This window comes from Phyllopteryx taeniolatus, chromosome 14, assembly GCF_024500385.1.
Source record: "Phyllopteryx taeniolatus isolate TA_2022b chromosome 14, UOR_Ptae_1.2, whole genome shotgun sequence".
In the NCBI taxonomy this organism is placed as follows: domain Eukaryota; kingdom Metazoa; phylum Chordata; class Actinopteri; order Syngnathiformes; family Syngnathidae; genus Phyllopteryx; species Phyllopteryx taeniolatus.
The window spans coordinates 23,536,665-23,561,475 of NC_084515.1; the positions used below are offsets into that span (position 1 = coordinate 23,536,665).

At 42.0% G+C, this 24,811-nt stretch overlaps 1 protein-coding gene across 5 annotated transcripts in view; it reads right to left on the minus strand.

Moving 5' to 3' along the window:
- The window catches only part of LOC133489023 (uncharacterized), a 214,509-nt gene that overhangs the window by 116,706 nt on the left and 72,992 nt on the right, over positions 1–24,811 (minus strand). The window contains exon 1 of one of the 5 annotated variants that reach the window (XM_061797645.1): positions 9,251–10,775. The exons of the other annotated variants lie outside the window; for them this stretch is intronic. The gene's annotated coding sequence lies outside the window, so the exon portion shown is untranslated. Of the gene's footprint in view, positions 1–9,250; positions 10,776–24,811 lie in introns of those variants that run through there. 5 annotated transcript variants of the gene reach the window in all.

Here is a 24,811-nt window from a genome sequence, read left to right on the forward strand (position 1 = left end):
TCAAGGGTTTCTGACTGCAGTGCAGACATTGCCAAACCATTTTCATTTGTCTTTCTTGCTTAATTAGCTGGATTAACATTGTACTTTGACCAGTCAGTATGTCTATACAGATGCAAGCCATTGATGCCGAGGCTCTCACTTGTCGCACTTTTGATTCACTCTTTCAGCATGTCTCTCTCATAATGTTGGCCCCGTAGAGAAATTCTACACCGAATCAAAATGTCACACATCAATCAGTCTGCTTGATTTATGATAAAACAGACCAGAGTGGTATTTCAGTAACATCTGCCTATGAATTTGACAGATTACTTTAATTTAAAATTGAATTTGCCAAGGTCAGTCAAAACGTATTTTAGAGGGACATGCAGCAATGGGCTAAAATGTTTTTACTTCTAGATGTCAGGATGGGCCCTTAAGGGCTATCTCGCTGGCAGAGACGTCGCCAAGACTGTCGAGGCTGATCAGTTGCAGCGACTATGAGACCCGGGAGACCAAAATATTGCTAGCGCTCTCACCAGAAAGATGTCGGGGTGACGTCTCCAAACAACGTGACAACCAATTCACCCAGAAATCACTGATATACGCCTATATCAGTATGTACTCTATATATTCTTTAAATAAATATATTACGTACAGTATATTATGTGTGTGTGTTTGTGTGTGCATTCTGTGCGTGCCCTGCGATTAGCCAGCAAGCGCGGATACCGGGACAGTCCTCTAATGAGGAAAACATGTAACGTTCATAAAATCCAAAATATTGAGGCAATCTTTCAGATATTTTCAGAGGCTGAAGTGAGCATAGGTAGAGATGTTCACATACATTTTGGTGATGACTGGTTGCAGTTTTGTGACATTAAGCTACTTTAAGATTTTTCTCTATCGTGAGCATATATAGGAGTCGCCAAAAGGTCTCCAATGAAATCGAACCTGTTCGATTTTACCGCGACTGCCTGGAAACCTGGCTAGTATCCAGAGGACTTCAGGAGATATCACAGAGATGTCTCCACAACAAGCAGAGACTCCAGTCACTATCAGGTCACCAACTAGTCTCCAGGCCAGTAAGATAGGGGTCTTAGTCTGGTGAAAGAAAGTTTTTCCTTAATGTAATGTACCAACCTTGGTAGGAATACACAGCACAAATAATGCGTGCAAGGTTGCATCATTGAAAACATCCTTCCAGTGCAACCAATTTATAAAGAGTAATCCAGATCGTTGCTGGACATTTGCAGTCTACCAATATGTTAAGAGAAGGATGCCAGACCTTCACAAGTGTGGTTCATTTCTGGGTACAATTTCCAAAGTCCTGAAAGTCCATCGTTTATCTCTTCAATAGTCAAGTATAAGCACAATGGGAGCATGGAGACATCATACTGCTATGGTTGGGGAATACATCTGTGTCCCAAAGATGGAAATGCATTGGTAGAAAATGTGCTACAACATGGAGATGCTATCTCAAACCAGTATCATCGGAGCTGCATTATTTACAGCAAAACAAGTCCTGCACCGAAATGAGCTGCACTAGTAAATTGTATGTAGAGTCGGCTCATATACGTTTATTATCTTTACGGGCACTCACTTGCCTGGGCTTTGTTTCCGCAAGTAGAAGCAAGCAGCTGTGTGTGCAATACACATTTGGGCAGCCTACTTGTACACAGACTTTAACAACACCTCTCTTAAACATACAGTCCCCAGTGAGATTCAGCCCACTGTTAACACATGCACTTAATGAGAGGTGAGAAGAGGCAGCCTGTCAAACCTTTGGTCACAAAGTTCAGTCGTCACGGGAATAAAACCACCACTACCTTACCATTGGCCAAGAAGTGTATGGGGCAGGATGAGAACTGGCTCACTTGGATGAGACTGAAACTGAATGATTTCAGCAAGACAAAAAAATACGGTGAACCCCAGTTCATTGCAGATGATACAAACGTATTAAAGCACACTTAAACACATTGTAAATGTATTTGAACCCAAAAAAAAGGTCCTCAGAACTGGGAGGTGGCTGTGCAAACCAGTTGCTCACCGTGCCGCCCAAACCCACTTTAATCTAAAACTATTATAGCCCTGCTGGGAAACTAAACTAACATTAGATGGACTATAATTGCCTGTAGACATTTGACACCTCCTGGCATATTCACCATCAGATGTGTGGGTTTTCGCCGAATACACAGTTGAATACTCTGTGACTCAAGAGCCAGTCTAAGCAAGATTTTAAGAGATACCCAATTGGAAGGACAAGATAACCTTCATAAAATAATCCTTAGTTGAAATTGAGAACCCCCTCCCTTCAAGAAAATTCTAATAGTTCCGTATAAGTGCAGGCATTTCATTTCACATCAGAAGCCCAATTTCCAGCCAGGCCCGTGCATTATGTCTTGCTGGTGACACTTCTCTTTGGCAATGTCAGATACTGTTAACAATTCCTAGGGCCATGACTGAAGTTAGGGTGCAGCTGGGGGGAATATTTTGCACCCTTTTTCCACACCTCCCCTAATCATGCTCTTTAACACTCTAAATGAACTTGTTACCTGAACAGGAAAGAAAACATTATTCCTCCCTCCCTCTTTCTCTCTTCCCACATCTCCCACACACCACCTGTCTCCCTCTCAGCCCATCCAGGTCCTTATCTCGCCGCTCTTTAACTTGCTTTTGTTTTTGCATCGTGTCCTCTTGCCTCCTAGCTTGTCTCTCTCTCTCATCCGTGTCAATCACTGGGCTGTCAGCGTGTCCTCAACCGTTTGACCGCTGACGCTTCAATCAATCACCCAATCTCATTCCTGGGCCTTGCAACATTGGAAGTGACAGGAGTCTTGCCTCTTGACAACAAGGCTACCCTCACATAATTCTGCATACGAATCTAGCGGAAAAACAGCACAAAAAATACATCTGGTATTGACATCGGCTTAACCGCAAATCAGAATTATTTGATTGAATATATATATATATATATATATATATATATATATATATATAGAAGGCAATGTTGACCAATATGAATTACTGTATAAGATTTTATAATTAAAGATTTAAGTAAATACGTGTACTGTTGTCATCTTTGTCTCAAATATGTAAAGTATACATACTGTTTACATATTTTCACCATTCTGGTACCCACATACACATACACGAAAATTTCTAGGGGGGACAAATCCTACTCCGTGGTTTTTCACCTTTCGCGGGGGGGGGGGGGGGGGGTTCGGTCCCCATTAACCGTGAAAAACGATCGAGTTTGAATGTGTGTTATCGCCAACGTACTGTACAGCATGAGGTGCTGATCAGGGTGAATTCAATGACAGAGCCCTTCTCCCTCCCAGAGGAACTCATCAGCTGGGATTTTGATGGCGAAGCAATCATTGCTACCGGCACTTTGTTAACAAGCCTAGGGCAGGTGCTGGGATGTAGGACAGTATATCAACATGGCACAGCTGAGCACCATTTTTTTTTTTTTTTTTTTTTTTGTGGGGGAGGTTTTCCCTGTTTGATTATTTATTTTACACCAAATCAACAACGAAACTGAGATTCTTAAAATAAAAATACATCTTAGCTTGTCACACTGGACCTTTTGAAGATTGAAATGTACATATTGTTATACATTGGAACAAACCACTGAGGTCGTACATCCATCCATTTTCTATACTATTTAATAGGATAAGCAGTATAAAAAAATTGATGACAGGTCACAAATGAGGTGGAGCTGATTCCAGGTGACTTTGGGAGAGAGGTGGGCATACACTTGACTGGTAGCCAGTCAATCGCAGGGCACATACAGACAAACAGACAGTCACTCTTACATTTACACCTAAGGACAATTTCGAGTCTTAACTATGTTTTTGGAATGTGAGAGAAAGCCAAAATACACAAAGAAAACCCATGTAAACACGGAGAACATGCAAACTCCACCCTGGAGAGCAGGAGCCTGGATTTGAACCCCTAACCTCAGAACTATGCGGCGATGTGCTAACAACTCATGCCACATCAAAATCTGACCAAAACATCCGCTCAGCAAGTGTCAAATGCTTTTCTTTGCTCTTTTTTAAATATATATTCCAATAGAATCTAGTACCGTCGTGGTTGACATCATGGACCAGGAATTTATATGAATGTAATTTGCATTTAAAGCAGGAAGAGCAAGTCTCCGCTTTTCTAAAGCTACACTCGACTGTATACAATATACAGCATTTGTTGTCAAAACTATGGCCTGCTCTACACCGAGCCATGTGGCCGAAGGCAACTGAACTATCGCACGGTGCGCGGGGTTCGGCAACTGGTCTTGTGGCGATTCCAAATTTGAAATCGCCTTCGCAGGATGTAGCAACATCGCAGATTACTGCCAATCAAAATCGCGTACATTCGAGTGAAAGGGGGCGAGCTGAGCCTCTCAATATATTCACCTGCGTCCTCTCTCTATCACTCCATCTTTTTATGGTTTAACAAAAGTGATACAGTAAAATATACTGTATGAGAGCCTCAAAAATCGTATACAGGCTGGTAGTTTAACGTTGCAGGGTGTCCGTAGATGAAAATCGCTCAATGTCGCCGACTGTCCAGTCCAAGTCGGGTTCGGCCGCATAGTACAGTGTGCAGCGGGCTTAAGACAGTGTTTTTGTCTTTACATTTTACTAATTGTTGTTTTAATTGTTTTTACACATGTATGACTGTGAGAAATATTTAACAAACATTGCTTGAGCAGTTAATGGTTTTATGATGTTGCTAGTTTGACCCTAGCTTCACCCTAGAACAGATTTTGTCTGTAATGGTGCATTACAAAATCATTTTTAAGCCCTGGTTTTTACCATGGCTCTCAGGTGATCTGGTTTCCAGCTTTTAGAGAACCAAAACCACAGTGAGCCAGCTTTCTGATTTTATGGCCCACGTCTGTTGAACAGCCTCCCTGAAGACCTGAGTGCTGCTCAGAACATGAATACCTTATTTTAAAGGCAAACTCAAGACTTCCCTTTGCGGTCTGGCTTTTAGTTACATTGAAATCTATAAATGATATAGTACTTTTCTCTTTTTGCAAACGTTTGGTAAATGGACTTTGCATAGCGCTTTTCTTCCTTCAAGGTAGTCAAAGCAGCATCAGGGGCAATGGGGGGGGTTCATATTTTGCTCAAGGACACTTCGACATGGTCACAAGGGCCGAGAGTCGAACCCACAACCTTTGGCTTGGGAAACGACAACTCTACCCACCGAGCCAAGCCGCACCAAACATTTATCAATTATTTATTCCTTTCTTCTCATATCCTCTGTTGTATTCAAATGCATTTCTTTTATTAATCTGTTTATGACAGGCTGCTTTGTATTCTACGTTATCGGTTTTAGTCTGCTTTGCATTACTCTTGATCCATCCTTCCTCTTTCATTTCATTATTTTAGAATTAGTTTTCTTATTTTCCATTGTTGTTATTGCTTTTATCAATTGTGTATCTCTTTATGCAAATTGACAGCGCTCTAATAATGAAGTTTACTACTATTATTTAATTTCCCCCCCCCCCCACACACTAGCAGGTCTAGCACCCAGGAATGGATTGTGTTCAAACTCTAAGTTTCCATTGTAATATTACTACCTTGGCCAAATGAACCTACAGGATGCCGCAGTAAGGAAAAGATCATAAGGTGCAGTGCTTTGCAGCACACAGGGCTCATATTTTCTCTTTATGGTTTTAGAAAGTGTAAGGCTTAACATGTTGATCTTATCCTTGTAGAAGAGCAAATGTCCGAGCAGATATTTTGCTTGTTATAGCTTATGTAGCACCATGAATTCAAGTAAATAAACATGAGTGTAGCTGGAAATGCCAGGGAGCGTTAAATGAAAGTTTTAGAAAATGTGAAGCTCAGGTCTTTTTTCTTTTTTTTTCTTATTTTCTTATTTCAAGAAACACATTATTGCAGCTGTGCATATCTTTGTAAGAACAGTATATCTGCAGCAGGTCTCTCAGTGAGCTGATTAATTGGGGCCATAAATATCTTAATTAAATTTCCACTACCAGTCCCAGCCCACTTAAAACGCAAATGATCTCAGGGTGTGTTAGTATTGGAGGCAGATCCTTACCATTGATTGTTCCCTGTCACCTGACTAACGAGACTGGAAATTGTAATTACGATTTGCCTCCTTGCTCACTGCCAATCCTCTTTTAGTTTCGCTAACGCATCCGTCCACAGAGAAAGACACTGACATAGTAGGAAGCCTATGCATACTAACTCCACAACAATAAACAAGCCCAAAAAAAATGCATGTACTTTTCTACTTACACACCAAAGAATGCTGTGCACAAAGACTACTATCATCCAGCCTCTCAAAGACACGTTTTTGATGGGGCGCCGAAGAAACAGAAATCTCCAAACAAACCAAAATTCTTCAGGCTGCTCGGGAAAGTAAAGAAAGCCCAAGGGAATGCCTCTCTGGACTCAGAGAAGTCAAAGAGAAAACTGGAGTCTGCTCCCACACAAGAAAAGCCGGACCTCAAAAGAATTATGTAAGGCTTTACAAGGGCAAGTACCAGAAAAAACGACAGCGGGGAAATAAGGAAGTTCTGGTGGGAGGGGCGTGGGGTGTCGACAGGTGCGAGTCGAGGCATAAGGCCCTCGTTGGAAGAGCAACCCGGTGTGTTTAAGTGCAAAGCACCGTGCGGTATCGTCAGCCTTGCCTTGAACCTCGGAAGATAAAAGCAGACCTGTCAGTAAGCGAGGATGAGAACAAACAGCGGGCGCTCATTTATTTTATTTTTTTTTTGAATGCATGAATACCTGATTCAAATCTGTCACCGCCTTGGCTTCATCTCAGGCATACTGATGGACTGACAGCAGGTGCTCATGCCTCTTGGGAGAGGCTAACGTGCCAAATAAGGGCAAAAGTCCTTTGCAAACCGTCAGTATGGTACACAGTATTCTGTTACCATCTGTAGTACTAAAACACATAGAGCGCTTTAAACCTGTAAAATGTATTTTACAAACACACTTTGGACAAAAGTATTGGCGCAAAGGGCCATTAGACAAACAAACTGGAAGAAAATTTGATATTGGTCAAACTTTGTAACAGCTTCCACTCACATTTGGAGTGTGTCCAATTGTTTTGTTTTTTTTAAAGAAAAAAAAACATTTGTTATATCAAAGGTCACATAATGTATGATGGACAAGAGGGCTTGGCTCACAATGTCCATTGTAGTTCACATTTTTGAATGTATTGCTGTTTTTTGGAAGCATTATTGGATGTTCCCGCCCCACAGTTAGTTAGAGCTTTCACAGCCATGGGGCACATTAGGCCCCAATTGCCTGTAGGTTTTTTACGGGAACAGGTGATTGGCCCACTGCTCAACTCCAGCACATGGTATTCCTACGCGGTCTCCCATCCAAGTACTAACCAAGACTGACCCCGCTTAACTTCTGAGATCAGACGAGATCGGGGAACGTGGTGATCGGGTCGGGTTAAACCCAAGGCACAGCACCACAGTACAATGACAATAAAGTGGTTTTATTGGACCTTGTTTTGTGCTCAAGGGCACACTTAGAAATGATAACAGAACAGAACCTTGGTGAAATGAAAAGTTAAGATCCAAGGGGTCCTGCCTAACCAAGAATTTTGTTCAAATGTGTGTGTATACTGTAGTACTGTACTCTGAGACGTGAATGCCATTGAAATCCATTTGAAGAACATGTGACACTTTAAATGTGAAATTAACCCCTGTGTGGATATCAGGAAATTGGGCATCTGTGCCCAATAAGACGTGGGCACCGTTTGGTGAACAGGCAATTTAGAAGGAGCATATGTGTTTGTATTCTGTAATCTCTATTCATACATATTCTACACTACACTAATATGCAATTTAATCCACGTTTGGAAGGACATCAATAATAAAGCGAGTGGGCCAGCTGTTGAGCGTTGCCCAGCAACCGTACCGGTGCGTCACATAAACAGATTTTACGACCAACGATGACCAAATATGAACAAAATTATTCCCAAACTAACACACCATAACTGCCATAACTGCAGTTGTGCGGCGCTTTCAGGTGCGTATATGCCCAGAAGGTGTGCAAATGATGGAATTAATTTGGACGGCAGAACGGGACCAGACAGAAAAGAGCGGAGTTGTGCGGCTTTTCTGATTCAAGCATATGGGAGAATATGGGCCCCATGTGCTTAATTGCCTATTGCTGAGGTTTAGATTAAGGGGGAAAAAAATGAAGAAAAGTCATATAAAAAGTCACAAAGGCTTTAGATCTGCTTTGCTATGAGAATGATCAGTAGGGTTATATATCAGGAAAGAGTTTTAATTACTAAAAATGTATTTATTTATTTTAGAAGAGTTTCCAGCCCAAACTTTCAACAGTCCACCATCCAAGGTGAAATTCAGTAGTTTTTTATCATGTGATTCCCGTATCCAAGACAGTAGTTTCACTTGGCTGCTACTGGACTTGTTTGAAGTTGGCGCAACAGTCTCGTCGCCTCAAATACAAGCTCCACTCCCACTGCTGCTCTATCTTAGCTTACACTGTATAAAGTGAGAAGTGCAATACAAATCGAATAAATCTTGACAGGAGACAGTTCAGAGAACCACAATGCCAGTGCCTCGTGACATGGACAACATTTGTGGCCCATATTTGACTGCGTTGGCGCAGGTTCAGGTAGTTCTCATTCTGCTTTGTGTGGCTGCAACATCCAACGCAGACACGCTGTATAGAGACACCAGCTGACCCAGTGATAGCTCATAATTTAAAGCTTCCTTTGGCACATAAATTGCATTTACATAATTCAAATAATCAAACTGCATGAAGTTACAATATAAAATGAACCCTAAAAATATAATAGTAATAACAACAGGGATGATGAAACTTTCTATCTGCTACTTTCAAACGAGCTGAAGCATTATCTTACAAAAGGGAATGTCGATATTTGGTATTTAAGAATATTTAATTAGGTCCAAACAATAATTGTGCAGCAATTAGTGTGCATGATGGGTCGCAGTCTCATGCCAAAATTTAGACTGTTCAACATGGTCTGTGGTAGTTAAACACGCAGTGCATGTCCTCACGCAGCATCAGTAATGTCGGTGTCATGAACGGAACAGAGGATAGGACCCAAAAATGCATGACTCCACTACAAATGGACACTTTAAAAAAAAAATAAAAAAGAGAGAGAGGTTTACTATACGGGCAGAGGTCGGTGCACAGGTAGGCAATCCGGAAAGGCAACAGTATCCAAAAGCGTGAGGCAAAAAGGCGAGGTCGACAATCGGAACAGGGTCTAGTCTTACTGTGAGTCGGTGACGTGGAAACAAGGAATGCTGGAACGCGACGACAAGGCGCAACGAACTGGCGACTAGAAAGAATGAGACACGAGGTTAAATGCAAGGGGTCATTAGGGTGAACGAGGCACAGGTGGTGAAGATGCGCTCAGGAGCAGGTGTGTACGAGGCAGGGCGAAGACAACGACCGGAACACACACCCATGACAGTAGGTCCTCGTGTTAAATAGCAGACAATGTCTTTCCTTGTTGGTTAGATCTGGAGTTGTTCAATAAGTCACCCAACATTCACAACATTGAAAACAGGGTAAATACAAGACCTTAACAATCCATCCACTTTCTATGCCACTAAGCTCATTCAAGGTCACGAGGAAAGCTAACCATAAGTCACAATCACACCTAGAAGGCATTCAGTTTGCAATGAACCTAGCATACAAGAACCCCATGCAAGCAAGGCGAAAACATGCAAATTATGGATTTGAAACAAGTTCCCAACCTTCTAGTTATGAGGCAACAGTCATTCTGCCACTGCGCTTGCAAGACCAAAGACATTATATGACTTTTCATTTTTAATTCCGGCTCTCAAAGGTATATATAACAATATGTTCATTATTGTGGAACACAATATTGCATCATACTGAGAGGTGTTGGTAACAATTGCTTCTCTAATGACCAATTTACGAGTGCAATTACTACATTTGAGCAATATTATATTCCGTAAAACAATGCCACATTGTATTTGAAGACGGTTGTGCCTTGTGCTTATTACGCTTTCTGCCACGTAGCCCTTCGGCTCCAGGAGCCACAACTCTGACATGGATCTGTTTGCTTTTGTCCACGTGTAGTGTGAGAGCTATGTGTACTTTCTTTACCAAATTTTAAATTGCATGGCTTTACACTAACTTTTGCACGAAGTAGCATTGGTGCGAGCAACTTTTTCACTTCGTCACACCAGCACATGATTTGGTTGCACCATTTTTTTGAGGAGGTACAGCATGACCATGGAATACCATAGTTTCGATTGACAGTGACTCCAGATATGATATTTGCAAAAACTTTTACTGTGAACAAGAGGTTTGTCTGAAACAAGCAGCGGCAAACAAAACAGGTCAATTAGACAGGACAAAAAGGAGAAGTTTGGATGCCTATTTCTGAAATTAGATAAATGTAAATGTTACTTTCGTAATTCTTTTTCATAAACTAATAATATGCAAGTAAAATTTCCTTTTTTTTTTTTCAAGTAAATATCACTCAATTTCTTTCAATTTCTTTCAGCGTATCAACCACTGTCATCTGTCTTTTTTAGTCAGTGTTGTTGCATTATTGATTGGAATAGAGGTCAATCATTATAGAACTGCTACAATTGGCTGTGATGTCACTCAGTGTTTGTGTAAATGTTTATTATTACATACTGTACATTATACCCTTCAACCCAGTTTTCATGCTTAGAGTAGCATATAACAGTTGGGATATAAATTGTATTTATTGTCATTTATTTTTTAGGGCCAGTCACTGAAGGAGGATTGAAAAGTGGTATGTTTAGTTTTAGTTTATGGCTTTTTATTTTAATCTGTGGCTGTAAAAACAAAATGACCGCTTTGATTTTCGGGGGCAAAGGAACATAAAAACTCGGCCTCACTTATTCCTACTCAATCAACTTTATTTCTAAAGCACTTTAACAACAACCACAGCTGTAACAAAGTGCTGTGCATAAAACAATAATAACAATAATAATAATAATAATAATGAAGCAAAGCAAGGTGCTTTACGTGATTAAAAGTTTTTAAAAACAAAACACGCCTTATAAATATTTAAAACAAAGAGAAAAATAAAAATACAATTAAAACAGCACACAGTGCAAGGAAGGTTATTTAAAGTGTAAATGCTTTAAAAATCATGACAAAAAAGGAGAGTTTTTAACTTGGACTTAAAAACATTCACACTTGGGGATGACATCACTTCTGTTTGCAACATATTCCATTTGTGTGCAGCATAATAGCTAAATGCTGCTTCACCATGTTTGCTTTGGACTCTGTGCTCCACTATTTGACCTGAGTCTGTCGATCTCAGAGCCCTACTGGGTTTATATTCCATTAGCATTTATTTCATCTATTCAGGACCTAAACCACTTATAGATTTATAGACCAGTAGCAGGACTTTAAAATCTATTCTAAAGCTGACTGGGAGCCAGTGTAGAGACTTTAGAACTGGAGTAACATGTTCTGCCCTCTTTGTTCTAGTCAGAACCCGAGCTGCAGCATTCTGAATGAACTGCAGCTGTTTAATGCTCTTTTGGGAGAGTCCAGTCAGAAGACCATTACAATCGTCAAGTCTACTTGAGATAAATGCATGGATGAGCTTCGCCTGGTCTGCTTGGCACATGCAAGCCTTCACTCTGGATGTGTTCTTCTGATGGTAGAAGGCAGTTTTGTAATTGATTTGATATGACTGTTGAAAGTCAGGTCGGAATCTATCAGTACACCAAGGTTTTGGACTTGGTCTTTAGTATTAAACAGAGTGACTCCAGGTATTTTTCTTTATGGCCAAAAACAATTATCTCAGTTTTGTTGTTGTTTAATTGAAGAAAGTTTTGGGTCATCCAGTTATTTATCTGTTTTAGACAGTGACACAACACCAATTGAACTTGTCATTTCGAGACACTGCTAAATATAACTGTGTGTCATCTGCATAGCTATGATAGTCAACATTAAGCTTCTGATTAAATTGACCCAAGGGTAGCATATACAAGCTGAACAGGAGGGCTCAAAGAACTGACCCTTGAGGGACTCCATATGTCATTGCCATTCGATGAGATTGAACACTTCCAATGGTTACAAAATAATTCATTTTCCTCCAGGTAGGACCTGAACTATTTAAGGACTGTTCAATTTAGTCCTACCCACATTTCCAACCTGTTCCCAATAATAATAATAACAATAATGATGATAATAATAATAGCCGGCACAGTGGACGTCTGGTTAGCACATCTACCTCACAGTTCTGGGAACTGGGGTTCAAATCCCAGCCCCGCCTGTGTGGAGTTTGCATGTTCTCCCTGTGCCTGGATGTGTTTTCTCCGGGCACTTTGCATTCCTCCCACATCCATGCATGGTAGGTTGATTGAAGACTCTAAATTGGCCGTAGGTGTGAATGTGAGTGTGAATGGTTGTTTGTTTCTATGTGCCCTGCGATTGGCTGGCGACCGGTTCAGGGTGTACCCCGCCTCCCGCCCGAAGATAGCTGAGCTAGGCTCCAGCAGCCCGCGACCCTAGTGAGGATAAGCGGTAAAGAAAATGGATGGATGGATGGATGGATGGATAATATAATAATCATCATCATCATCAAAATCAATGAATACATTATTTTCTAATTAAAATGTACAAGATCTCCCCTTACACTGACATTTAGAAAAGAGGAAGTGCAGAGTGTTATTCCCTCGTTGCACAGTCCCCATGCTGTGTGAAATCGTTAGTAGATCAAGCAAGATTGAAGTCTCCAATGACAACGATGAGAGCACCAGGATCATAAATGTCAATGGCTGGGATACAGAAAATGTAATCTCACAATCACAGCATACATGACATCACTCACATTTGCTACAAGATGAGCTTGAATGCAAAAAAAACAACAACTGCAGTTTCCTAATAGCCGTTAGTCGATGAGAGAGTAGAGCAAGATTGAAGTTTCCAACGACCAGTATGAGGGCACCGGGATCATAGATATCAATGGCCAGGATAGACAGTATATAATACAAGATGAGCTTGAATGTAAACAAACAACTGCAGTTTTCTCACAGCCATTAGTTTGTCTGTTGGCGAGTAACACACATACTGAGAAAATTGTTTAGTTATCCTGTCCCATTTAGTCATCTTTCTTGTTTCACTTTGCTTTATGACGAACTCTCATCTCACTCTATATTTCCTCTGGGATGCATTCTTCACCGAATGTACTTCCACATTAGGGCTAAGCTCCTCGCGGAGGTAGCATTGTAGATAAGCAGCAAAAGTCCAATATTGCAGATATTCTCCACTTAATAATAAAAATAAATAATACATAATAAAATCATAAAAATAATAAGTGCCACAGCCAAAATAGTGCAAATGGCCCAGCACGATGCAAAAAGGGTGGAAAATATAACGGAACGTAAACGTAAAAAGGCTGCTGGTGAAGGCGCGCATAACAACAAGTACGCCTCTTCCAACGAATGCCACGGCCAAAATGCTGAAATAGTCCAAAACAGGCGCAAAACACGATGCAAACCATGGTTATTACTGGTAATCTGTATGTGCACAATTCAGAGAAAGCAACATTGTGTTTTTTGTGTAACTAACTACTTTCAAATAACAGTAACTAGTAATATGAAACAAATTACAAGTATATTTCGCAAGTAACTTAGCCAGCACAGGTTACAAAATAGAATAACTTAAAATAATAGAAACACCACATTTTTATTGCAGTGCACGACGGCAAACTACAAGCACAAAAATAGCAATGCTGCAAAAATCCCTGAGCATTTTCATTTTGTAAAACCAGAATATTCTATATAGTTAATTATGAAAGCAAAGCATTCCAAAACAGTCCGAGGTACTATTGGTCAGCAATTTTTATTAGTCTGGAAAAAGATGCTTGAAATTTATCATTTAATAGAACATCAAAATATGTATAAACAAACCATCATGGCTCCATCATACAAATATTGCAAATTATTATAATGTTCATGAGCAACAACAACATCTGATGTCTCTTAACCTTCAGGCCTCACTGATGAGATATTAGGCTCATCAGCATCAATGATCTTCATGCGCAAAGGTCAGTGGATGTTTTAGTGCCGGGCACGTGCTCTGATTGAGCTGGTGCCAAAACTCTTACCACAATTACACCTGATGCCTAACAAGCTTGTCACGCTTCCTCTTCTACCTGGCTGCATGTGTGGCATCAAAAAGCGGTGTCATTGAGCTTAAAGGTCAGATGACAAAGATGTTATGGGGTCAGTTCAAATTAATATTTGCATTGTTTATATGTCCTCCTCCACCAAGTTTTCAACTATAATTTAGCTAAAAATTTGTTTTTTATGACACATATTGAGCCGTCCCCGAAAATACCAGAATCTCAAGACAAGACGGGTTGTGGTTACTCGATGTCAAAAGCATTTTCAATAGATTTTTGGAACTGAACTATGTGAAGTCCCATCCTGCCTCAAACACTCCAGAATCATCCCAGTCCCCAAGAAACCTACAATTTCAGGACTGAACGACTACAGACTTCTGAGAACACCTCGACTGCGCGGGGACCTACGCAAGGATCCTGTTTGTGGACAGCTCAGCCTTCAACACCAGCATCCCCCAACTTATCTCCTCCAAGTTCCTCCAGCTCAACATCTCGCCCGCAATCTGCCAGTGGATTTACAGCTTCCTGACAGGCAGGACACAGAAGGTGAGGCTGGGGGACACCACATCACCCACACACACCATCAGCACCGGGGTCCCCCTCAAGGATGTGTCCTCTCTCCGCTACTCTTATCCTTCTACACAAACGACCGCACCTCAACGCACCCAGCTGTCAAACTCCAGAAGTTTGCAGACGACACCACAGTCATCGGCCTCATCAAAAACGGTAACGAGTCTGCATATCGACAGGAAGTGGAGCGGCTGTAGCTGTGGTGCGGCCAACACAACCTGGAGCTGAACACGCTCAAGACTGATCGTGGACTCCAGGAAACATCCTTCGCCAGAGCTGCCCCTCACGCTGTCCAACTGCCCTGTATCCACCGTTGAGACCTTCAAGTTCCTGGGAATTCCAGTTTCTCAGGACCTGAAGTGGGAGACCATCATCATCTCCATCCTCAAAAAGTCCCACCAGGGGATGTACTTCCTGCGGCTTCAGAGGAAGCACGGCCTGCCACGGGAGTTGTTGAGGCAGTTCTACAAAGCAGTCATCGAATCAGTTCTGTGTTCATCCATCACACTATTAGTCACTTTAAATTGCTCTAAATTGCTTGAGGATTGCATCATTTGCACAATGCCATTATATCTGCATTACCCCACTAGTGGTACCCTTTCGTTCTTCAATGACTCTCCATACTTTTTTTATGTTGTAGATGTAAATTTTGTCATAGTGGCTGTTTGTTGTCATACAAGAATGGCTCCAACTACGGGAGACAAATTCCTCGTATGTCTTGTACCATACTTGGCCAATAAAGCTGATTCGGATTCTGATGTTACCATCACTCTTGTCAAATACTTGCACTAGCACCTGGAGGGCACAAAAACCCATGCAAGGCAAACTTCTCCTCAGATTTTAACACAACCCAGCAACATATTTTATCCCACAATCTATAGTCAGATTTTAATCTCAATGATAGTTTGGTTAGACGGGTGTGATGAGCAAATGCTGCCCTATCTTAAACAAAGCTGTTTTCCACTGGCTTGCCACAGAGGTGTGTCCTCTCCCCCCAACTGACCACCACAAAGACGGGCTTCTTCTGAAGTTCATGGATGACACAAAATTAATTACAGTAGATTAATCAGTTTGACGGCACGGTGGCCGACTGGTTAGAGCGTCAGCCTCACAGTTCTGAGGTGCGGGGTTCAATCCCCGTCCCCGCCTGTGTGGAGTTTGCATGTTCTCCCCGTGCCTGCGTGGGTTTTCTCCGGGCACTCCGGTTTCCTCCCACATCCCAAAAACATGCATGAATTGGAGACTCTAAATTGCCCGTAGGCATGACTGTGAGTGCGAATGGTTGTTTGTTCCTATGTGCCCTGCGATTGGCTGGCAACCAGTTCAGGGTGTACCCCGCCTCCTGCCCGATGACAGCTGGGATAGGCTCCAGCACCCCCGCGACCCTAGTGAGGAGAAGCGGCTCAGAAAATGGATGGATGGATGGATAATCAGTTTGACCGTGGACAGGCTCTGATGGACTTTATAAAAGTGGTGTGAGAACGACTTTGCTAAATGCAGTATCCTGAAAACCAAAGATCTGTTTACTTCAAGAAAGGTTCTTCCCTCTCTATCCCCCATCACCATCAAGGGTTCAAAAGCTGAAATCGTAGAGAGCTATGAATATCGGGGCACAGTCACTGATGTGATGACCTTGACACATCTGCCATCTGTAAAAAGGGCTTCCAAAGATTCAATTTCTTTTTGTATTGTCTTGAGGTACGGCAACTTCAAAGTGCAAGACAAAAGAACGGATGCAAGATATTGTCAAAGCGGACAGTAAAATAGTTGGCACTCAGCAGCTTTCTTTGACTGACATTTATGAGGGTCGAGTCCAGAAAATGGCACAGGAAATTTTGGCCAGCCCTCATCACCCTCTGTCAGAGCGGTTTGTTCTTCTCTCCTCCAGACACCGCTATTGGCTTCTGAGAGCCAAAAGCAACAAATACATAGATGTATATATATATTTATATGCACCAGTTTTATATCTTGTGAATCTGCTCTGTCTAAACAACAAATACAGTATGTTGTATTGCTGTTGTGGTACTCGCCGCTCTGTTGATTTTGTTTTGACATGGAACAAAAGGTTACAATGTAGGTTGTCATTATTTTACTTTTAATAAACCAAAAGTGAATCAGTTATCATTGGAAAATGAACATGATGTTTTCAGCTGATGGTTGACCAATACAAGTATATTTTGGTTAAACACAGTCTCATTGCTATAGGTAAAAATCAGGTGCATAAATTTGCACTACCAATTATACTGAGTTTAATGTAAAACAATACAAATACAATGGTTGGAAAAAAAAAATATGAGCTTTGTGAAATTGTATTGACTGATTTGTTCCTCTATATATGCATTCTGAAGCACAAGTAAAATGACTGAAACTATTTGATTGCACATGCAGTATCAGCTTTTTATCTGACAGCTATTGCTATATCGATAGTTATATTGTGAGATATTAATAAGGTAGCACGATCATCTGGTCATCTAGGTCCATTTGTTCTGTCGTGGTCGCCATTGTTGTTGCTTTATTCCTTGTTACTGAAAGGAAAGTAAAAACGGCTACCGGAAAAGAAAATGCAGAGAAAACTCCACCCTGTGGTGTCCTAGCCAATACCAGCCGTAGCGACACCCCCGACTTGGAGGAGAACTGCAGCGCACTTTCAAAACAGCGCGCGTGGGTTGCGCTCGAGTATAAAGGCAAACTACGGCCAGTCGCAGTGACGTCAGCGCCGTCGCCATCTGCGCGAGTATAAAGAAGCCTTTAGAAGTCAACTGCGATAGGCTCTAGCCCACCCGCAACCCTTAGGAAGGTGACGGACTATAGAAAATGGATGAATGGATAATATTTAATCATTTTAAAATATACTTAATTGAATTGGGAATTAACTTCACCAGTAGTCATGGATATTTAGTCAAAATCCCAGATTGTTTTATCGTACTGTGAAGTTCTCTTGTGATTGCCACTGCGAATAGGAACACATACTGTATTGTACTACATTTTGTTTTATTTGAATATAAAAGTAACATTGATTAGGTTCATACCAGAAAAGCTAGACCTTCATTGTGCTGCACTTGACGATGTGTAATTTAAGTGTCACGAGCCATCCTGCAGTACTACGGTTGGAGCCTGGGTGGCGCTTTGCGCCATCTCGCCCTCCCTCTCTCCCCTCCCTTCTCTCTCTTTCCAGCACCTTCCTCAGCCGCGGACCTGTCACCAATCAGCCTTCTTTACCACCTGCATAAAGTCTGACCAGATCCCGGAAACTCTCGCCAGATATATTAAAGCTTCTACAGCGGTACCACGGCTCCTCAGTCTCTAAGATAGCCTACTCAATTCCTTGTCTCCTTTCTGACCTCCATGTCTCTCCTTGTCCTCAGTGTTCCCTCCATGTTCCTTGCACCCACGCCGCCAAGCCAGCTGCCTGCCCTCATCACCGCCTGCCACGCATTCCCTGCCTCAACAACCCGCCAGCATACCTCAAGGACCATCTACATTTTCCTTTTTTCAATAAACTGTTCATCACAACCTCTCAGCCTCCGCCAGCTCTTGGGTCTGGCCTCCATCCGTTCGTGACACTACGTTTTAATTAATAACTCTGTCCCCCACAGTATTTTAAAACTCAAGTTTATTGCTGTTGCGACAAAACAAGGCTGGAGAGGTTTGATTCAGGGCCATTTTAATGCAACAGCCAAGGGTGTCTGTGATAATGAGTGATGGTTTATCAGGCAGGAGGTGGTTCCTTTAGGAATATCCTTTTGGCCTTGAAGGAAAGTGAGTAATGAAATTTGAATTCGCATTTGAAATTTGATTTTTCAAAGAAACAGTTCGATTGCTAATATAGTTTAAATTACATTGGCCAGCATTTCTGATTCTGAAAGCCATGCGCAGATTAGATTGACATGGCAACACATACATGCAGAAATCTGATTGGACAAATCTGTACTGGAAGCAGTGCAGCCATTAGAAAATCTACAAAACAAAGCGAATGGACTGTTGGGAATAAAGTACAGTAATACAATTTCAGGGAACAAATACTTGGAATTTAGGTTGTATTGTATGGGTTAGTCCTTCGGATAGTGTTTAGGGCTAATCGAGAAGGCATTGGTATGGCTGTGACCGTGCTACTGCTTAAATCTTAAATTGTTTTGAAAGACCAATTCTTACTCTTCATGCCTTTTTTATTCTGGGGCTTCAGTTGCATGGCTCTACAGTTTTTACAGCACCAGAAAGTCTGCTCACTCTTTAAGGAGCACTTCAACTCTCTCAGTGTAGAAAAAATGTTTGTCTCCTGTGTCTTCTTTTGACTCCTACCTAAAATCCCACATGTAATTGGTAAACCTGCCTGGGAGCAATGTTTCTGTACTTCATGGTCATGTGGTGTCTGTGTGTACACATACATACATCTGTGACAAGCTGACATCAGCTCAATACAAAAATAAAACTGGTTTAAAAATGGCTATATAAAGGACTCCTACAAAGAGGACAAACCACAGCTGGGTAAAATATTTTACAAAAAAAGGGCCACGATCAATTATTACAGACATTCATGTCTATATCAAAAAGCAGTCCCACCTTCTTTGACATCAACAGCACATCTAGTTATACTACCTGCCGGGTGTTAAAAAGACAAATATTCCTGACTAGGTAAGAACAATCACCCTTCTGCCTTGCCAATACAATGGTCTTGGAAATTTTGCCCTTCATTCTGTTTTTCCCACAACATGTTTGCCAGTTGGAAAAGGAAAACTCCACAACCACTGACATCAGACATTATGGAAATCCATGATTATTAACCCAAAGTACTGCATGTTTTTTTTTAAATCTATCAGTGGTTACAATTAGCACATAGCTGACATCATGTCAACTTACTAACACTACTTGTTCCTTAATGCTACCGTAAGCCAATGTAGAAACACTCAAACTGGACCTTGTGTCACAGCACAACAACAAATCCTATTGGTCTGGATCTGGATCTGGTTCTGGGTTCAAATCTCATCGTGCCTGTGAGGAGTTAGCATGTTCTCTACATGGTTTTCTCCAGGTAGTGCGCCTTCCTTCCGCATTCCAAAAGATGCATGGTGGGTTCTTGTCCAAGGGCAGCTGGTGTAGGCTCCAGCTCACCCTCACAAGCAGCAGAGAAATTGTTGGATGGATTTTCTAGGGCCCCTGCCAGTCATGGGTCCTTAGAATAGTCATCACATCTCTAGCTCTTACGGCACCCCAGGTCTGTTTGAACTGAAACTGTTATGGTGCCACTTGTACTCAAGAGGCAGGACAGTCCCGTTCTGCGATGTTCAACCACCAAAGCTTTTGAATGTGGAAGGTCCACCACCTAATTTTCTGAACCATGCAAGCAGTCCGCTGGTTTAAAGGAAGCCAAAGGGTGAAAAAGTACCTGTTCAAAGAAACAAAAAAGTTTATCAATGATTTGTCTGAGTTATATATTGGTTGTACACTGCTGCATTCAAGCGCCTTACACTGTGCATGCTGAATTATGTGCAGACATCCATACATGCTTGGGAGCTTGTTTTGTCACACCATTGAATCTTCCACATTATTGTCAGTCACAGTCTTCCTGGAGTACACACCTGCCACGCTTCTCCTCTAATTTTTGTCTTAATCTTAATTACATGACGTAAAAGGTGTGATGATTTATTGTCTGTCCACTTCAGCTGCAGTAATGATTTGTTTGTGTCTACCTCCAGTCATTTTATTTCAGCTGAGCCTTGAATAGATAGAAACCAACTCCGAGCGATTTGCGGAGAGGCCGTCATCAACTGAAAACAACCTATACTACGTGGGCAAAAAGCTCACTTGCTCTTTTTTTCACTTTCCTATAACATTTGTGGAAGCATTGTTTATATTTGTCTCTTCTTCCTTGCTGGTTCAAAGAAGCACAAGATGGCTGTGGGTGTGTGTGGAGGGAAGATTTCCGAACTGCATTTGCCTAACTCCGTGGTGTGTTGCGCGGTGATGTATGAGATCAAAGTTTGGCAGTGTTATAGCTTCCTGTTTTCTGCAGGGTGTATTCATCCATTTCTGATGTTCTGGAGCCAGTGCAGCAACGGGACTGTAAATGTGGCTTAATACATGAAGAACCCTAGAAACAAGTAATGCACACAGGACAGCCAGCAAGAGACTGTCACCTAGCGAGGTGACCTCCTCCTCAGTGTAGATGCGGTAATGAGCCCACCTCCAACACATGGGTGAGAGTTAAAGTCACACTCAAAGTTGTACCCTGGAAGCCCCTGATTCCAAGGCTTTAGGGATTTGGATGGCAGACATCACAAAGTGAAGACCGCAGGAGAAGAACCCCACTGCACCTCCCTCCACCTTCTGCTTTTGTCTCTAATATGGTGCTCAGATAACAGGGCCTCTGTGTTCAGAAAAGCCATGTGTTTCTTGCATAAAATCCACATCTAGGGCCGTGGAGAAGCTTACACTATAATCCTGCATGACGGATTGAGTCTAGCACTGCAGAGGTCTCCCTCTCTTTCTTCCCTTCCATGTTCTCCTATAGACACTTCAGTGCTAGCGCCAGGTTTTTGTGGGTATATGTTGGAAGGCATCAAAGTGCATGTATGGTGGAGGACAACATACTGTAAACACTTGCTCACACATCTCTTCCGAGTGCGTGTATTCCTTCCCTCTCTCACTCTCCTTAAACATATTCAGCAGCCTATAGCTATTGAAATTTTTGCAGCTACACTCGAAAGACTGAATAAATAGATGTCAGTGGCAGGGAGTGGAAAATAGCCCCCCCCCCCCTCTCCTTTTTTTTTTTTTACAAGCTAAAAAACAGAACGTAAAGGAGACTGTCACGCAGCCTTGGTCTGTACAAGAGAATAAATCCCAAAGGAAAATATCCAAGGAGGTACGGAGATGACCTGGATTTTGTAGCTGCGCTTCTGTGGCATGGACACACAGTTTAGCACACTAGCAGAAATGGTGTCTGAGACCAAGGGCGTTGATACAGTTGCAGAACACTGCTATTAGAACCCCTCTGTGCCCAATTTATTTGTGTGCTTATCTATCCATCTGTTCTTAAATCACCTCTTTCTTTCTTCCTTCCATCAACTGCATTTATTATACCTTTTTTCCCCCCCTTTCTATTTCAAAATCTCCGCCTCTCTGTCACTTTAGGCATTAGGTATTCAAAGATCTTTCTGTTGCATGCAGTGGTAGTTATCACTCCATCTCGCTCTCTTCCTCACTCTATCTCACTAATCTTCCTGCCAAGAGTGAAGTGAGAATTAGTTTCTCACTCTCCCTCATCAATCTCTCACCCCGCCTTCCCCTTCCATCTACCTCCCGTCTCTTTGCTTGCCTCTGTCTTGCACTCCTCCAGATCATCCTCCAGCTGCTTTCTTCTCTCTTCTCTCACATCACTTCAAGCTACAGAGGACAATTCTGCTTTGCTCCTGTGTCTTTCTTCCCCTTTTTTCCTTTTCTGTACTTTCTCACGCCTCTCTTTTGTTTAGGCTGGTCTCACCCGCGATTGACTGGCAATCTATCGAGTGTGCACCATCCACAATAGAAATAAACTGAATGACAGGGACTCAAACTAGGCAACGAAGACTGCAGCATTGAACGCTTGGCCACAAGCCACCAAGGACCGAACAAAACAAAGCTGTTTTCCATATTTAAAGTAAGAATAACAGCGATCCAATCAGAGCAAAGCTTATTTAGATATCAAATATTATTGCGAAATCCAGCTGTCTCAATTGCCAGGCATAAAAGACCAACGAGAATAGCTTGAAAAAGAGCAATTGGGCCAACCCAAATTATCCTGCAAACCCAATAAAAGGACATCAAAGATCATGAAAAATATATATTTTTTTAAATTTCATGGCATGGGACCTTTAATTTTCCAGATTTAAAATATCATTAAATTGACCATTACAATCCTAAAATATAAAGGAAAAATGTTTCCAAAAAATTTTCCTTTTTGATCTTTTCACATTTTGATGGCTATGGGGGTATAGTTGTTCACCTCTACTTTTCAAAGCGCAAAAAAGGCCACGACCAGCTGCAGCAACTACAGTATGTCACAAAGTATTAAAGTAACACTGCAGTTTCACACTTTGATTGGAAGAAAATATTAGCCAGCTTTTCCATTTTACTATTTACTGTATATTTGGAAAAATGCCAGTGGATGGAGAGTAACTAATGAATATTCATTCCACTGTTTGTCATTATCACGGTGCCATGTAGGCCTAATGATGACAAATAGACTGTACAAGCAAGCATAGGGAATTAAAGAAAACTAAACTTTAGGAGATTATTTCCCTTGAAATACTGAAGAGCATGAACAGCTCACAATGCAAGGACATATGAAACATTTAATGGCCACAAAATTAGGTACAACTGCTTGGGTCCAATAAAGAGTAGTACAGCAATACTAATGTTTGCATTGACAATGTCAGAGAGGTTAGGTTAATACATAGATGATAGAACATACAGTATCTATTGAGCAAAGCACTGAAACTTTGCGCCCTGCTCCAGTGTGTGCTACTGTTTAATGTAAATGTTATATACGATATGTAGAAAGTGTAAAAATCTGCAGCCAACGAAGGTGATGATTTTTAGTCTTCTACAGAAGAGCAATTAAATATTATATCACAGTGTGATGTAGTGCAGTTCTACACCACTGCATACAACGACTGGAATATAATTCATTCATTCATTTTCCGTACCGCTTATCCTCACCAATTGCAGGACACATAGAAACAAACAACCATTCGTGCACACATACACACCTACGGGCAATTTAGAGTCTTCAATTAACCTACCATGCATGTTTTTGGGGATGTGGGAGGAAACCGGAGTGCCCGGAGAAAACCCACGCAGGCACGGGGAGAACATGCAAACTCCACACAGGCGAACCCCGGTCCTCAGAACTGTGAGGCAGATGTGCTAACCAGTCATCCGCCGCCACAAAAGAACATATGTTTCAAAAAGTATGTTACCCAAAGCTAGTGGCACGGTGGCCGACTGGTTAGAGCGTCAGCCTCACAGTTCTGAGGACCCGGGTTCAATCCCCGGCCCCGCCTGTGTGGAGTTTGCATGTTCTCCCTGTGCCTGCGTGGGTTTTCTCCGGGCACTCCGGTTTCCTCCCACATCCCAAAAAATTGGAGACTCTAAATTGCCCGTAGGTGTGAATGTGTGCACGAATGGTTGTTTGTTTCTATGTGTCCTGCAATTGGTGAGGATAAGCGGTACGGAAAACTGTGAGGCTGACGCTCTAACCAGTCGGCCACCGTGCCACTAGCTTTGGGTAACATACTTTTTGAAACATATGTTCTTTTGTGGCAGCGCGGTGGACGACTGGTTAGCACATCTGCCTCACAGTTCTGAGGACCGGGGTTCGCCTGTGTGGAGTTTGCATGTTCTCCCCGTGCCTGCGTGGGTTTTCTCCGGGCACTCCGGTTTCCTCCCACATCCCAAAAACATGCATTAATTGGAGACTCTAAATTGCCCGTAGGCATGACTGTGAGCGCGAATGGTTGTTTGTTTCTATGTGCCCTGCGATTGGCTGGCAACCAGTTCAGGGTGTACCCCGCCTCCTGCCCGATGACAGCTGGGATAGGCTCCAGCATGCCCGCGACCCCAGTGAAGAGAAGCGGCTCAGAAAATGGATGGATGGATGTTACCCAAAGCAAAAAAAAGTGTTCCTCTATTTTAAATATTCCAAATCCTGTGGGTTTTTTTAAATAGTCCCTACGGCTTTAACACCCGATGCCAAAGCTTGCATCCAACCAACATTCCACCAGTATCCCATAAGTCCCCTTGCACTCATTTTGTTCTTTTAAGTATGCAGTTAATGTGCAGGTGAAGGGAAACGAGAAAAGGTCAAGAGACACATGAGAGTGGTAGACGATAAGAGTCAGATAAAGGGAACAATAGGCATTAATGCAAAGAGTAAGCGATGGGAGGGGGCTGTGGTGAAGATTAGCTAGAGTGGGATAAACATATAAAGAGGCTGTGCACATGATGAGAAGCAACAAAGTTAACAGAAATTGGAGGAAAGCAGGAAAGACTGATGTTAGGTAATCCCAGTTCCAAATCTTTCAATTCTCTTCCTCTTTGGGAAAAATAAGAAAAGGTGAGGAAGGAAAGTGGCTCA